The sequence below is a fragment of the Plectropomus leopardus genome, chromosome 1, assembly GCF_026936395.1.
Source record: "Plectropomus leopardus strain MGB_pleo_1.0 chromosome 1, ASM2693639v1, whole genome shotgun sequence".
NCBI classification, from domain to species: Eukaryota; Metazoa; Chordata; class Actinopteri; order Perciformes; family Serranidae; genus Plectropomus; species Plectropomus leopardus.
Window position 1 is genome coordinate 16,611,929 of NC_142176.1, and position 15,949 is coordinate 16,627,877.

Genomic DNA, 15,949 nt, shown 5'->3' on the forward strand with positions numbered 1-15,949 from the left:
ACTCTTTACCTTTAAATAATTATATCTCCTGCCATATTACCAGTAAGTACCAGCTAATAGAAAACTGCTCTCAAATGCAAAATTATCTCTAGGCAATGAAAAAAAAATCAATCATTACACATTTAGAAACCCATTTGGTCTGGTTTGCGTGTCTTTGTATTTACAAAATTCCTTTTCTGCTCTTTGTCAAAATCAATGTATCTTTTCTATCACCCAGCCGGCTTTTCTGCGCGTTTGTGCTGCTGCGGCTCCTTTCAGTGCTGTTTATCTCTGAGGATGATGAGATTAGGGCAGTTTACGGGAGCACTTTCTCTTCTGCAGCTTCAATAACAGCTGCTGTAGCAGCCTCTGGGTTGTTGCTCTGCAGCAGCAGCTTCACATGTCTGATGCTTTGGTTTCCCAAGTGGCAGGCTGAAGGCCAGGTCATCTCTCTTGACCTCGTGCTGGCACCCCCTCCCTTACTAATTCACACCATCTGTGGGATGTCAGAACACATAAATCTATATCATAACCATTTCAGAGCGCCAGATCTGCCTCTTTGACATTCATTGTGTACGTGTCTCTCTTTTTGTGTGTGTGTTTCTGTTATCTGCGTCTTAAATGTGCTTCTTTGTACGTCCTTGTGGTTCTGAGAATTTTTATCTACAGGAGAAAAATTGTTTTATCTGCTTGAATACTCAGAAATTGTTTATCTGCTGTGCGTGATTTATTGTGACTGACACAGATCACAATCATCAGATCAGGATTATGTAATCATTAATAATCCTATGAGAAGAAGTACTTGAGTGTGTTTAACTTTAAACACTGTTTACTTCATGTTTTGGAAATATTTTCCTGTTTTCTCTGCTTCTCTCTTTTGTTGCTAGCTGTTAGTTTTAGTAAAAACAATCAGTATCATTTTTCCTCCTGTCCTTGCACATTCGATATTTGTGTTACTGATTTATCGAGGGTAGCAAAAATGATTGAGAGCATCTCCATTTATCCTACGATAATGCTTTAGAATGCAAGGGGTTTTTTTTTTTAATAATAATGACACCAAAATGTTACCAATATGATACCAGATAAACAGCAGGATTTTCTTGACCATTATAAGACTAAACAGAAAAAACTATGCTAAGACACATTTTATTTCTGGTTGCGCTGCTTCTGTCCTCTTGTCTGCTCTCTGTGCTGCACACACACACTCTTACACTTAAAAGGACTATAATATTGTTTATTAGAGTTATTTCTTGGAAAATATATTGTACAACAAAAGTAGATATCTTGACAGCGCTGCCTCGAGTTACACGTGCATCACGCACTGCGCTGGAGGGGGCACCAAAATGCCCAATCATCATCAATCATTATCATTATGATGGATTATTTAAATTTAAGATTAAACACAACTACAGCAGGCATCATTGGACCATTTTATGATATATATAATTGCTCAAAAATGAACTATGCATCATGTGTTCATTAAAAACTAAAAAGCAGATTGTGATTGTCTCTCTGCTCATAACGTGCAGCTCTCTCGCTCTTTCTCCTGCCCGCTGACCAAAATTTCACTTTCCTGCCCAACACAGAATTGCCTAAAACTGCAATTCCAATGACCACTTGAGACTGTCTCCACAAGAGAATCAATCGCCTTGGATCCCAATGTTAAAATGCCTCAGCTTTACAATAGAAAGAAACATGTTTACAGCCTTGTACAAAAAAATAGTTTTGATCTCTACAGCTAGTTTTAGCATCCATGACAACTGTACAGGGTGTGATTTAAAAAAAAACTCACCCATTTAGATTTTATTAAGACTTAAATTTGCACATAATTGAGGGCAGCCTGCTGTAACTGACAAGCTGTTTGCCGATAGTGTCCTCAGCTTCTCAGTCAGATGCACCCTTTGTTCCTCAGCCCCAGCCTCTCGCCTAAATGTAGTTACTTCTGGCTTCAAAAAATCCAAGATGGCAACAGCCAAAATGCTGAGACTTGAAAATGGGCGTCCACAAAAGTTGTGACACCATTGTAGCTACCTCCATGACTTTTACAATTTCCCTGGTATGTCTCCTTTTAACAGGATTTATCTTCATTATTATTATCAGCATTGACATATCATCATGTTTGAGTTGATATGATATACCTCTCAGCTATGGAGCAAAATTATAATTCATTTAGAGTTGTTTTTTTTTTGACCACCTGGTGAAAGTAAGTCCATTATTCACTCATTTCAGGTTTTTGTGGGTCTCTGCAATCTCCAGAGGAAAATATCTGTGTTTTTAGCTGCTAAATGCTCTATGTGTTCACTGTGTCTGCCTACAGTTTGGTTGTTGAAAGTTAGTGTACATCAGGTATTAAGTGCTTTTTTTTGCTGATTATAATGGTCAGCTTTGTCTGGAAATGAGGTTAATGAGAGTGGTGAGTGGACCTAAATAGTTGAGTTACTGTCAGAAAACCAAAAAAAAAAAAGAGAGATAAAAGCAGTGGTGGAATGTTAATTGCACTTTACTCAAGTATTTTCTGTTCATGCCACTTTATATGTTTACACTACTACATTTCAGAGGAAAATATTGTACATTTGACTTCACTACATTAATTTAACAGCTTAAGTTACAAATTAAGATTTTCGTAAATACTTGCAATTACAGCTGAAATGAAATTAAAATCAATCAATTAGTTCATTATCAGTAAATTAATTGCCAACTATTTTTCTTTTTTTTTTTGGACAGTTTTTAAGTTTTTTTAAGTTTTTAAGGGGGTGTTTAAAATAGTTTTCAGGCTTCTTTATCTTATTTCTCTGCAGTGAGTATTTTTACTTCTAATACTTTAAGTACTTATTCCTGATTATACTTACTTTTACTTAAGTAACTTTTGATTGTAACAGAGTATTTGAGTATTTTCAAGTATGGTGTTAGTACTTCTACTCAAATAAAGAAACTTAATACTTATTCTACCACCTGCTAAAAGATGCCAAAATGCTCCATAGAGCTGAGGGGGAATTTAGAGCTGTGTAAAAATTAAGGAGCGTGCATCCTCACAGCACATGGCATTTGATAATATACACTACTGTAGATTGGACCTGCTGTTCCTCCAGTTTGACTGACAGGTATTTTGGTACATGGGATAAATAGATGACAAATCAATTTAATTTTCTTAATGTTTTCTGACACTGTTAAAGGTTTGTTTTCATCAGTAATAACTGTAAACACAGCAGGTAAACACTGTCAGTGTGACCAGTTAAATGGTGAAAAAATTATACTGATTGGGTGTCTTTTCTTTCTGCTTTTTGTTCTGTCTCTTTCTTTTTTTTCTAATTTATATTTAAAGCAGAAACTTTTACTTGCACTAGCTTTGCTTTGTTTTCAAAGTGAGACAGTGTGTGAACTTGTTCCAGCTGTCACAAGCAGTAATGAAACATAACACTTTGGAAGAACACTTGATAGGTAGCTCATTATCAGTTAACTAACCTGTGAGGCAAATCTCTGGTGTGTGAAGAAACTCAGTGAAGGAGGTCTGACTTGAAGCAAAGAAAAAACAACACTCCCAGTGTAACTTTTATTTTCACGTTCACATCATGTTCAAAAATCACTGTGCTGCAGTTCGATCAGTGTATTTAGAATTAGAAAAAATGAGGTGTTTTTTTTTTTTGGTTTCAATTTTGGAATAATGTTCAGTTTTCAGCATCTTCACAGTTGTCTTTGTAATGTCTTGGACTTTTGAAGAAGTCCCTGGAAAAATCCAAAGACAAGTTGCACCCTGGAACACTGGAAATAGAGGTTTACTGAAATATGAATAAGAAGGGACTTTTGTTATGAGTGGAATAAAAATCACCTAACACTGACTTAACCCCAGTCACCAGAGGAAAATGTTGGCATTATATGATTCTGCAAACCACAAATATGTTACAGTTGCACATTTCATAGGTATCATATCAGTTTTTTTAAGTGAGGTAATATATGAGTGGACTGTCATCTGAAGGTGGAGGGGATGGTGATTGGTGTGGTGAAGTCGCTGCCCAGCTGCAGGCCACTGCTGAAAAAAAACAACCAACAAAACCAGCAAACAAAAAAAATGGTTGTAATTTGGCGAGTTATTGCTGTGTGGCCCGAGCCTTTTTGGGTGCCAAACATGGGTGTTTTTAGTAACGCATCTGTGTTTTTTCTCCGTCTGCTTTTTAGGCTCGGAAAGTGGATGTTTTGTAGCAATCTGTCTGTGTTTTCCTTTGGCTTTCTAGGCTCAAATCATGGGTGTTTTGTAGCAACACATCAGCAGGGATTGTACTTCAAAAATTGGATATTTTAAACCAAACGTGAGCCTTTTCTATCCATTACCAAGCATTTACATTAACCACAGCATTGTTGAAATGTGGAGTTTTAATGTATCTGCTGCAATGTAACATACCAGTGGTTTGCGGAAATGTATGCTGCCGATATTTTTTCCAGGTGATTGGGACGCTAACTTACCGAAGCTTAATAATCCTCAAATCATCAAATGTAAATAGAATAGAATAATATTTATTTTTAAGAAGACATTGTTAGATTGCTTGATTGTTAGATTCACACACACATTCACACACCGGTGGCTGAGGCTACCGTATAAGGTGCCACCTGCTACTCAGTAATCATTCACACGCACTCACACTCCGATGTAGTGACATTGCAATCTGGGGTTCAGTATCTTGGCCAAGGATACTTCCACATGTGGCCCGGAGGAGCCAGGGATGGAACCGCTGACCTTCCGATTAGAGGACGATCCGCTCTACCTCTGACTGAAATGTTTCAACAGTTACGGGTTGTACACAGACTTTTGACTTGACTTGACTTTTCAACTAGCGCCACCAGCAGATCCAATTTTTTTTGCACAGATATTCATGCTTCCCAAATGCTTCATCTTAAATGACTTCAGTGATCTCTTGACTTTTCCTCTAGAGCTTCAGTGAGATTCACACAGAATTTTGATGTTAAGTAAAATGTTTCCACAGCTTTGTAATAGATTGCCATGGAATATGGTACACACACTGAGGATAAATTGGACTAACTGTGGTCCCCTGACTTTTCATGTAGCTGCATCATCAGTCAGAATATTTCTGTTGGTCCAATACTTTGGTAAATGAACAAATAATTGCAAAACTAACAACATGTCCATCAACCTCAGTGGTACTTTGTGTTTATTAGTGCTTATTAGCAAATAACATGCTAAACTAAGATGGTGCCAGGGGTGCGATTGAAATTTAATGACAGTGAAATTAGTTCACATCCAAAAAGATTGAGTTATCTTTCGAAATACTCTCATTAGAGTCCAAACAAATATCCATCTAAACAAATTTCAGCATGAGTATGGTAACGTTGTTTGCATCATAAATTGTCAAAGCAGCTGCATAAAATCATTAAAATTAGTAGCTAACATGATGTTTCTTAGAGCTCAACAGCATAAATAAAGTTTCCTGCATTTGACACTCTGCAGCAGAGCTGTTACAAGTATATTAACCCCAATTACCAAAGCAAAAATCCCCCACCTAAATACTAACTAACAAAACAGAATGCTAATTGGTAACATAGAATATAAATAGTACCCAGATAAAATCTCTGTGGCACTGACAGCGGTTCTGTTCTGCACAATAAAATGCAGTACAGAAGTCCATTTTTAGCTGTCAAACAGATGGTCTTTCAGTAAAAGCACATGTTGTGTTAGGTGTGAAAATATGAGTAATTACCACAAACTCTCCAATAACTTTAATTACTATAAAGCCGGAGTGTAGATCTTTCTCTGGCAGTGACAGTAATTATGTTAACACTGTGGACTCATGCTCTTAACATGTGCCTGCATTTCCTCCATCATCAGGAGCGCTCTCTTCAATACTTCTCCCACAAAAGGACCATCTGTAAATCAGTAAGTTAAACCATGTTAACTTTTTTTTTCCCTGGTCCCTGTTTTGTTAGCATTTCCACCAAAGAGACATTTCATCTCTTTACTTCTCAGGTGGTTTAATTTAAATGCCTAATAAAGGTAAAATTCTCAATTGTTTCAAGAAAATAGCAAATATTAGAGAAAAGTTTTTTAAAAAAATACGACAACAACAATAAAAATAAACACAACACAGTGGCAGATATTCGTTTTTTCTTCTTTCGTCTCCTATTAATCATCTCATTACCTCCAAAGATTTATTTTGCCTGACCCCTAAGTTAAAGGAATACTTCACCCACAAAATGACTATTTGCATAACAGTTAGTCATGCTGTTTTACTTTGCATCCATTGAAGAAAACTTTGTTCTTCTTGCATGCCTCCACAGAAAACTATTGATTTACTGATTGATTGGGGACCATGTTTGTCTCATCTGTGTAGTTGTATACTTAAACATGTGTTTTCGCTGCAAGACCTGAGCACTGGGGTCTGGCTTTGCAAAAAGCATAAGTTTAATTTTCACTTCAGTTTTAAACAATACGTTTTTAATCAAAATGCATCTTTGAAGTACTGAGCATACGACTTGATAAATGAGACTTCATTTCATTTAGGCTTTGATTACACAAGTTGTGTAAGAGTTTGTGAACTAATGTTTTGATATAGTTTTGCTGTCGTTAAATGTGGCCCCCAATCAATCAATGAATCAATATTTACTTGTTTATTTATTTTATTTTTTTCATGGATGCATGCAGGAAAAACAGTTTTCTTCAGGAATTCGAAGTAATAGCATGATCCTTTGTCCTTTGACCCATGCTCTGAACACCAATACCATTTATTTTATTTTGTTTTATTTTATTTTTTTTTTATCTGGAACATATACTACAGAAACTTTTCTTTGACACATCTCAGGATTTTCCACCATACTCCTAGCTGCTGCTCTGTTGCCATAGTCTCTCCACTCTTCCCCCTTTTTTAGCTTTTATTTCAAACTGTCAGCGTACATTGTGTCAAAAGAAAACATCAGAATCACACACATAGATGGAGCATTGAGCAACAAAATAGGAAACACCTGCGTTGTGGCTCATTATCATTTGACTTACCAGAGAGGCAAACATTTGGTGTCAAAGTGAGATCAGACTTACTTGCAGCAAAGAAACAACACAAAAACAACACTCTGCACAAAAAAGGAGTGCCAAAAATAAAGCAACAATGAAAACTAAAATCTAAAGTAAACTAAGTTAATTACTTTGCCTGCTTGATGTTTAATGCATCACTTCCGGTGTAATAAAACCACTTCAAACAACATGAAACCCTGAGAAATTAGTGCTTGTACCTTTGTAAATTTTCAAACTTTCATTGAAGAAGATGTACCTCTTTATATAATTTGTAGTTATAATGAATGAACAAATTTACATCTCTTCGTCTTGCAAGACTTTAAATCTCTCATCAATATTCCAACAAAATTTTGGAGTAGACACTGGTAACCAGTGTCTACTCCAACTTCAAGATTTTTACTGCTCTTCTTTTAACTATTCTTATACTCCTTTTACTTACTTTGCTTGTTGACCCTGAATGCAGTTAATTTACAACCTTGTCCAGGAGTGATTGGTTGAGGTGTGATGGCTGCCTTCACTATGTTCAAAAAGCACCTTTTGTGAAAAGCAGTCAAAATCCACTTGTTTTGAAATTCAACATTTGCCCTTTTGCACAAGTGCAGTTTTCCAAATCGTCATGGTCTGTGCCAGCACTGCCTCTAGCACATGCTGACGAAATAAAAATAAAGATACTGTGCCTGTTCAGTAGGGTAAGTAGTGAACCTTGTCTGTTCTGTAGTCATGATCCAGATCTTTTGCTCAATGAGCTGCTCCTTGCTGTGAGCTGTTTCGTGGTTTTGTTTTGGTTTTATAGGAAGTCAAGATGCAAATAACCAAGGATTAATTGGAGCAACATCTTGAGTGCACTCAAGTCCAATTACACTCCATCATTGGGTCAAACTGATTCTCAAACTGAAGTGCTTTGTTGTGCCTCTTGTTAGTTACATAATGTTCTGATTTGCAAAATAATTCATCCCAGTGTTTAATCCACAAGAGCAACTGTAGAAACAGACAGTGTTCAAAAGCATTATCTAATTTATCCCAACATCGCTGAGCTTTAGAAAGTTGTTTATATTCATCTATGTCTCCCACCAGAGATTGTCATATTTGAAGTTACTACAAAATGCTAACATATTCATGCGAATAATGAGCTTTTTTAGTGTGTGATGTTGTGCTGCAAAGAGTTTCCCACCAGAAGCAAGATGTCAGTGACTCTTCATCGATACTAAAGTGTCCCCTGATTCCATCCACACTGACACTCACCAGTGATCGGCCATAACTGTCTTTCCCCTAATACAGCTGTTTGTCTACCAAAGCACTAAATGCCCATAGTGCATCTGGAACGCTCATAGAAAAATGGGGGGCCTTGATCATTCATTGTAGATATTTGTAAAAATATCATAACACACGGACAGCAACAGAATGATTGGATTTTAATAGCTGGCTGTAAAGAGAAGAAAAAAAAGACCAAGGCTGAGTATAAATGGACATAAGCCTTGTGTGAACAAAATCGCAGCCCTTTCATTCGAGTGGAGCCAGTCAGTTTTGAGCAGCGTGGTTGCAAACACAAAGGGCTGCATCAGCTTTTGCGCCAATGAAATGTCATTGGTTAAGGGGCTGCGATTGCCAAAGAATTTTTGTTTCTGGGCATGTTTCTGGTACAGAAACATCATATTTGTACTTTTTAGCTGGCAGTCATTGCAACAAAAGACAAAATAGTAGCTACCATGACTACTGTGACTTTACAGAGCTATAAAATCCTGCCTTTAAATACATTTCCATCCACTTCTTTTTATGAACATTTCAATTTGGGAATTAAAAAAAACGCCAAAAATTTGAAAAAAATCAAAATATCACATAAACAGTTTTTACTTTTTGGGGAAGAGGCACAATTGGTGAACTGATTAAAGGTGAATGTGAATAAGATCAATGGAAAGAGATTCAGCAAATAAATGATGATGTGGAGTGCTGTTTTTCCATAGGCTGTTGCAAGCTCTCTGTTGTCTCTGGACTGTTTTTTTTAAAGCCGAGCCTATGTATGAACACTTTTACCAGAACTCTTCCTGAAGCAAACAGCTGTGATAAGCTGTTTAAAACTCTCTATTTCCATTGTCTAGTGTGCTCTCTGTTATTATGCATCCATAGTTTTCCTTGGATTAAGATTTGACTAGTGAACTTTCAATTACGTCATCTTCTGCTGTGACCTGACTGGATAATTAGCACCCCCTGCTGCTTATCTTGATAAACCACCTCCCAATATTTGTAGTGAATGGTAAAAGTATTTGCATTTTGTTTTGATGGTTTTTTGAAAATTTGGTCAAAATATGAGCTACATTTTGATAAAAACACAATGTAAGATTACTGTTACAAACTGTGCATTGCTTTAGGACCTGATTAGCCTCACTCTAACTGGACGTCCTAGATCATATTTCCGTGTGTCATCGGTGCCTTAAACAAAATGCTGCCCCTCCTAGGAGACCAGAGATGTTGTTCATATTTTTCTTACTATGACTGTCACATTTCCTTTACAATTACCAAGTAGTGTAATCTCTCATTACGTTTTGGGTTGTCTGTCTGTCTGTCTCATTCATGAGAGTTTCTTCAAATTTGGCACAAACGTCCACATTGACTTAATGTTGAACCAATTACAATTAGGGGTCAAAAGGTGCCCACCTCATCCTCATAAAAGCAATATTTTGGTAATGCATTAAGGGAATGTCTTCAAATGAATGAGCTGAGTTGATTTTGGTGGTCATAGTTCAAGGTCACTGACCTCACAAAACATTTTTTGTCTATAACTCAAGAATTCATACAATAATTATGACAAATATTTTACACACATCTAATGGGACATAATGATGAAGTGATGACATTTTACATCCAAAAAGTCAGCTTCATCGTGGCATCACAATGTTCTGCAAAACACTTTTCTGGCCATTATTCAAGGTCATAACTCATTGGTGACCCTGATGTGTGTGAAGCGTCCATGTTTTTTTCTTTCAATAATTATACCTCATCAGGCAGGTTGCCTTATACAAAAACACCTTGCTGTCAAGTATCATCTCATGTTGCTGAGCAACGGCAGTCTGGGACAGGGAATGCTTTTAAGAGGGCTAATTAATCAACATGTCATCTAACATGTTTCATGTCTTTTGAATATGATGTACTGTCCTTTTAAGAGTCAGTAAAAAGTATATATGACATGTTTTCATACAAGAAGTCAACGTAGAGAAAGGTGAAGTCTTACCAGCGATGTTGTGTCTAATTTTTGCAGATTCTTGTATTAAACATCTGGTACTATTCATTAGACAGTCTGTGTGTTCACAGTCCTTGAGTCTGGATTATCATCTCATTGGGACTTGATTTGCAAATAGTTCTGATTTGCAAATAGTTCTGATTGGCATCTCATTAGCTCGTGGAGTGCGGCACAAGTGTCAGCACGGGTGTATGACCTGAATTGTCATTTAACATCAATTTTCAACCGTCACGTTTTATTCCTCTGCCATCTTCAAGATGTTGATTACATAGTAATGAGGCACACGGCAATCTGAGCAGAATACACAACAGGGAGTGCTAATCATCTAATTTACTGACAATGTGTCTGTTAACGGTGGAAACTGGGTCTTGAAGAGGATATGTGGGTCATGTTCAGATTCAGAATTAAGCCAGTGTTAAATGGTTAGTCTTTGTAATTTTAATTCATTGTATTCATGGGTTGTAGATGAATACAGGATGCAAGAGTGTGTATGCGTGTGGGGGAATGTGCGGGGGGTTAATGGCAGCTGAGTTTATGACCAGCAAACACATCAATTACATATACCAGTGCACACACTCATTGAATTGTACACACGAGTGACTGTGTGCACAGCTGGGTGTACACCACACAGTGTATTACTTATATAAATCACTGTAATATTGGTGCACCTCATTAATATGATGGAGCTTACCTTTAGATGCATGTGCATGAGTGCATGAATGGGAGGTCACCTGAAAGTGTGCGCTGAAATATTGTATGGATAAAGGCAAAAGGTGAAATTCTATTACCTTTAAAGTCACCACATGTTGGGCATTTTTATGAGGATAAGAATATTGCGTCCATGCAAATGTTGATTTTCATGTTTTTCATCTACATATCAGAAGTGTTCTTTACTATTTCCATTTATTCGCCCCTGACCTTGACTAACTGATGTGCAGAAAGCGCTCCCAGTTTCCCTAGAACCAAATGGAAATGTATCATTACTATTCCACAGCCGAGGCTGCAGTTAAACACAAAACAGCAGTGCAACTATTGACAAATTCATCATGCAATCTGAGTGTACAAACTCTAGATTTCATCATCTTGCTCATCAGCAGCTCTTTCCTATGAATTATTTGTTGGCTTCTCTCCTCCTTGCCTGTCCTTTTCTCTTGATGTGGTAAAACCCATCAAGAATCTGTAAGTAGGCCCTGTCCCTGTGTCTCTCAATCAAAATCAGGAGCAAGCAGCTCCTCACCCCGTCTGCGGGCTGAATTATTTACCAGTCATTGATGTGGTGGTTGACCAGCAGTTTTGCTTGTGAATTATTCATGCCCCCTCTCCTCTTAGTCGAAAGGATTAACACAGAGAATATATTCACATTTTATTTGTTGTGCTCCTAAATGAGCATACCACATCATAACATTTAACTTCTGTAGAAGTCAACAAGTGAAAACAGTCGTGCTTATAACCATCATCTTGTTTTCTTAAGGAATTGTTTAATAACTTAACACACCACACCCGCTGAGTGTGACTTACACATTCAGCTAGTTCGATTAATTCGTGTTGGTATCCAGAGAGGAATCTGTAAAGTCAGATATGTCAGGGCTGTGCAACTGAGTCTTAATTGGAGACAAGTCCCAAAACCTGCAGCATAATAATTTGTTTTTTAACCCGCACTCATTGTGTCATTCATTATACCCATGAGGTAGGCAGAGAAAATGAAAACATTTAAATACAATTCCAGCTAAGCTGAATACCTGTAGATAACAACTCTATCATAAATCAGTGCACGTTCTTATCCATGATTAAAATCCAGTTTGAGCAACAGCAGCATAATTCTCTTTGTGTAAATGGTCATAAGTCACAGCATTAAAGTTCCACAATATTGCAAATATATTAAAAACTACATTCAAGTAAAACATAGTTTAACTTTTGGAAACATTTCTTCTAAGAATTAAATTCATATGTAGTTATTTAATGTATTTTCCAAACATTTAGTTAAAAAAAGAAAACCTTTCTGCAGTGTGTACTGTTTTTTATTGATTGTGTGTTTAAATGTCTTTATTTTTCCTATCATATGTGCTGATTATAACCAAAGCATAGCTGAGATATAGCTGAGTACAGATTATTGAAACACTTGATTGAGGTTCAAGAATTTAGTGATCATGGTTAAAGGATTAATCTGGTGTTACTCCACACCTCTCGAGTCTCTCTTACAGCAGCCAGGGGATGTATGGATTGTCTTAAAATTAACCCAACTGCACATGGCCATTGTAATAAAGGAACATGTCGCCCAGGTAGAGTTCTCAAAAGGCAGAAAAAAATTTCAGCACGAACCGAACTGACCTGTGTGAGTTCTAGCCTGTCCAAGATTATCACATAAACTACTGAGCCCAAACCTGACCCCCCCAAAAAGCACTAGTCTGCTTCAAACACCTGGGACACATTGGCTGTGTGGCGGCACGAGTCACACATGTCTCCAGCTGAAAATGGACCAGCTCGGTGGAACGCTGACTCTCCAGTGTATTTCCCCGTCAGAGAGGCTGCCTGCTCCGGCCGCGAGGAGAGACAGCGAGCCCTTCATGGAGCCTGGCTGCTCCCTCTCTGCTTCTCTCCCCTGCCTGCAAGGCGATATCTATAATATATGTTAATAATATATGTTGAATTTACATTTAAAATAAATAATAACTAAAACATTAAGTGAGGATTGATCACTTATCAATATTTATTCTGGAAAGAAAAAGTATTTTTGTTTTATTTTTATGCAGCACGAGCCCTACCCACTTGGCCAATCAGCGCATATTTTCAGCATGAACCCCGCTTTTCGGGATCGGCTGGGCTCGGTTTGAGATTGAGAAAGGAAATTTCACCATAGTGTACAGAATATGGTGATATTTGTGTGCAGAACTATATACAAACTCGACAGAAGCAAAATAAAACTTACCAAAACCATCTCACATAGTCTTGTCCGTCATTTATGTAGTGTCTCAACAATCACCAACTCTGGTTTTGTCAAAATAAACCCTTAATTCGTTGTTAGATGTGATTATAAGCTGTTTTTTCCTGCGGTCTCTCCCTGCCGTTACTAGCTGGTTGTCGACACTCCTTTAACGTTATCCCCACCACTGGCAGTCGCCATGCTCGCCAGCTGCCTGTTCACTAGAAGAGACTGACTCCTGGTGGCTCGTGAAGTGCATTACATACAAAACATCCTCAATACAGCATGTCCAGCTCAGTTTGATAGAGAGCATCAGTATTTTTGACGTACTGAAATTCATACTTTGTAAGTAGCCTGGTATAATGTTGCCTAGTTGTGGCTCACTGGTGTGTTTTGATTAGTTTTTGGACAACAAGGGAGATTTGCTACATATAGGATAAGCTGCTTCTGGCTTCATGTGCTAGTAGGATCGCTGCATTGTTGGTTGCTGGCAGTAAGAAACAGAGAATTATGATTGAAATTTTTACAAATGATGAGTTGTCAGACAAAGGATTAATTTGAATGATGATATTATTTTAAAATTCACACTATGCTGTCATTTCTACCGTGGCCTCTCACTCACTGACCTGCTTTGCTGCTGCTGCACTCGGTCTGGATCCTGTCAGTGCTGCTGCAGCAGTGAGGGCGATGGAAAATGACAGTGTGTGTCCTGGGAGCAGACTCACATCCTGACACTTCTCTCCTCTGACTGGCAAATATGATCATTGTAAGATCTCTTCTCCACCCTCTATTTACAGATATAATAGTGGAGTGTGTTCAAAGAGAATACTGATGAGCTTAAAAATCCACACACAGCTTTATTCATCTCTTGGATCTCTGATGTTCTGATTCGTTTTGCCACTTGACACCCTGCACCTCCTTAGGAAATATACGCATACATGATCTGCTCTGTAGCATTGAGTGTAAAAAAGAAGTGGACGTAGCCACCGTGACATCGCCCGTTGGTTTCTGGAATACCGTTCTGAGGCCTTGAGTTTGGCATTTTCGCTGTTGACATGTTGGTGTTTTGTAGCCAGAAATAACGATATTTGGACAAAAGAATGGAGCTTTGGAGGCAGCTGCCAAAGCACTGGTCCTCAAACTCAGGTACGAATACGTTAATAACCTGAGTTACTTCAAGGCTAACGCAGCTGTATTTTAACACAATTGTATTCAAATATCACAATGGTGTTACTTGTAGAGTCTGCTTTCTGTGGTGGTACATGGTGTAAAAGGTTTAAGAACCACTGCTCAAAAGCATGGTCTGCTTTATTGTTTATTTTACTCAAATTGAATAAAATAAATGTCAATTTGTATTAAAGAGGACTTGAAGACCTTGAACTTATTAGGAAAATGTCTACTGAAGCAAAGTAGGGTCATTTTCATGAAGACGTCTGTACAATCGCACTTCTTTTTTGTAGTCAGTGCTGTTGCCCCATGATGGCCATAATAAAGAATGCAAGTTTATGGCATTTCTATATTGACTTCACTTCTCAGACTCTGAGATAACCTCTGGCTCTGTACATTTTAATTGACTTCAAATGTTTGCCATTATGTTTCACAGACAAACTTTGAAATCTTGGCTATTTTTCAGTACTTGACATACCTTTGTCTATTGTGGGAAATGGTTGTGTAGGCAGGATAAATGTGATGAGAGTGCCCTCTCATTTACAAATACAGACTAACTTGGCCATCACCTTTTACATTACTGTAGACACACTTTAAGTACACCTTAATGTCTTGAGGTCAATTGGAGTTGAAAGCTCAGTGAAAATTGGAGGCATTACACAGCAGTATGAGATTTTTCTGCCTATTGTCTCTGCAGTATGATAATTGTTTTAGATAGGCTGGAAAAAACAATCTGAAAATGTTTTATTATTCTTAATGGCTCTATGGAGGTCAAATAAGTACATTTACTGCCAAAAACACATGATGTTAAGTTTGACTACTCTAATATTTTACTTTTACCTGATTCAGTTTGTTTATTCTAGAACTAGGTGCCATAATATAACACAAAAAAATAAAATTGTTGCAATGTGGCACTCTCAACCTTGGAAGAGATAACGAACACAATGGATCGTATAATCAAGTGATACCTGAGAAAATACACTATAAAAAAAGAGCCATACACATCTTAGGAACAGCTTTAGTGTCTGTGTGTGCGCACGTTTGTTTGTGGGGAGGTGCTATTCATTATTCTGACTACCTGTGGGAAGAAACTGTCTCTGAAACGGGCGGTGCGTGATTTAATGCTCTGGTAGCGTTTTCCAGATGGCAGGAGTGAAAATAGTGTGTGGGCTGTGTGACTGGTGTCCTTGCTGATGCTTTGGGCTTTCCTTATGCAGCGGTAATGAAGATATCATAGAGCTGTAGTAGGTCTGTGCCAGTAAATTTTTGATGCTGGCTTTACAGTGTTTGCAGTTTCCAGTTCTCTGCAGTCAAATCTGCCAAAGCATACGCTGTGATGCAGTCTGTCAGAATATACTCTCTTGTGCAGCGATGAAAGTTAAGCCAAGCCTTGGTTACCAAGCTGAATCTTTTGAGACACCTCACAGTCTTTGTTGTGATATTCTGAGGAAGCAGCTGGTATTAGGAAGATGTTTGTGATGTGTACAGTGGTGAATAAGAAATTTATAAAATATCTCAGGTGGCCAGGGCTTGTTTTCGAGGTGGGGATCGGAGGTTACCAAAGAGAGGGAAGACAAGAATTCATGTAAATAAAAAACACGTCCTCAAAAGAAGCAATGGGGGGTTACAAGTAGCT

At 37.8% G+C, this 15,949-nt stretch overlaps 1 protein-coding gene across 1 annotated transcript in view; it reads left to right on the forward strand.

Moving 5' to 3' along the window:
* gpc5a (glypican 5a) overlaps nt 1–15,949 on the forward strand; it is a 165,095-nt gene that overhangs the window by 75,336 nt on the left and 73,810 nt on the right. The gene's annotated exons all lie outside the window — the stretch shown is intronic.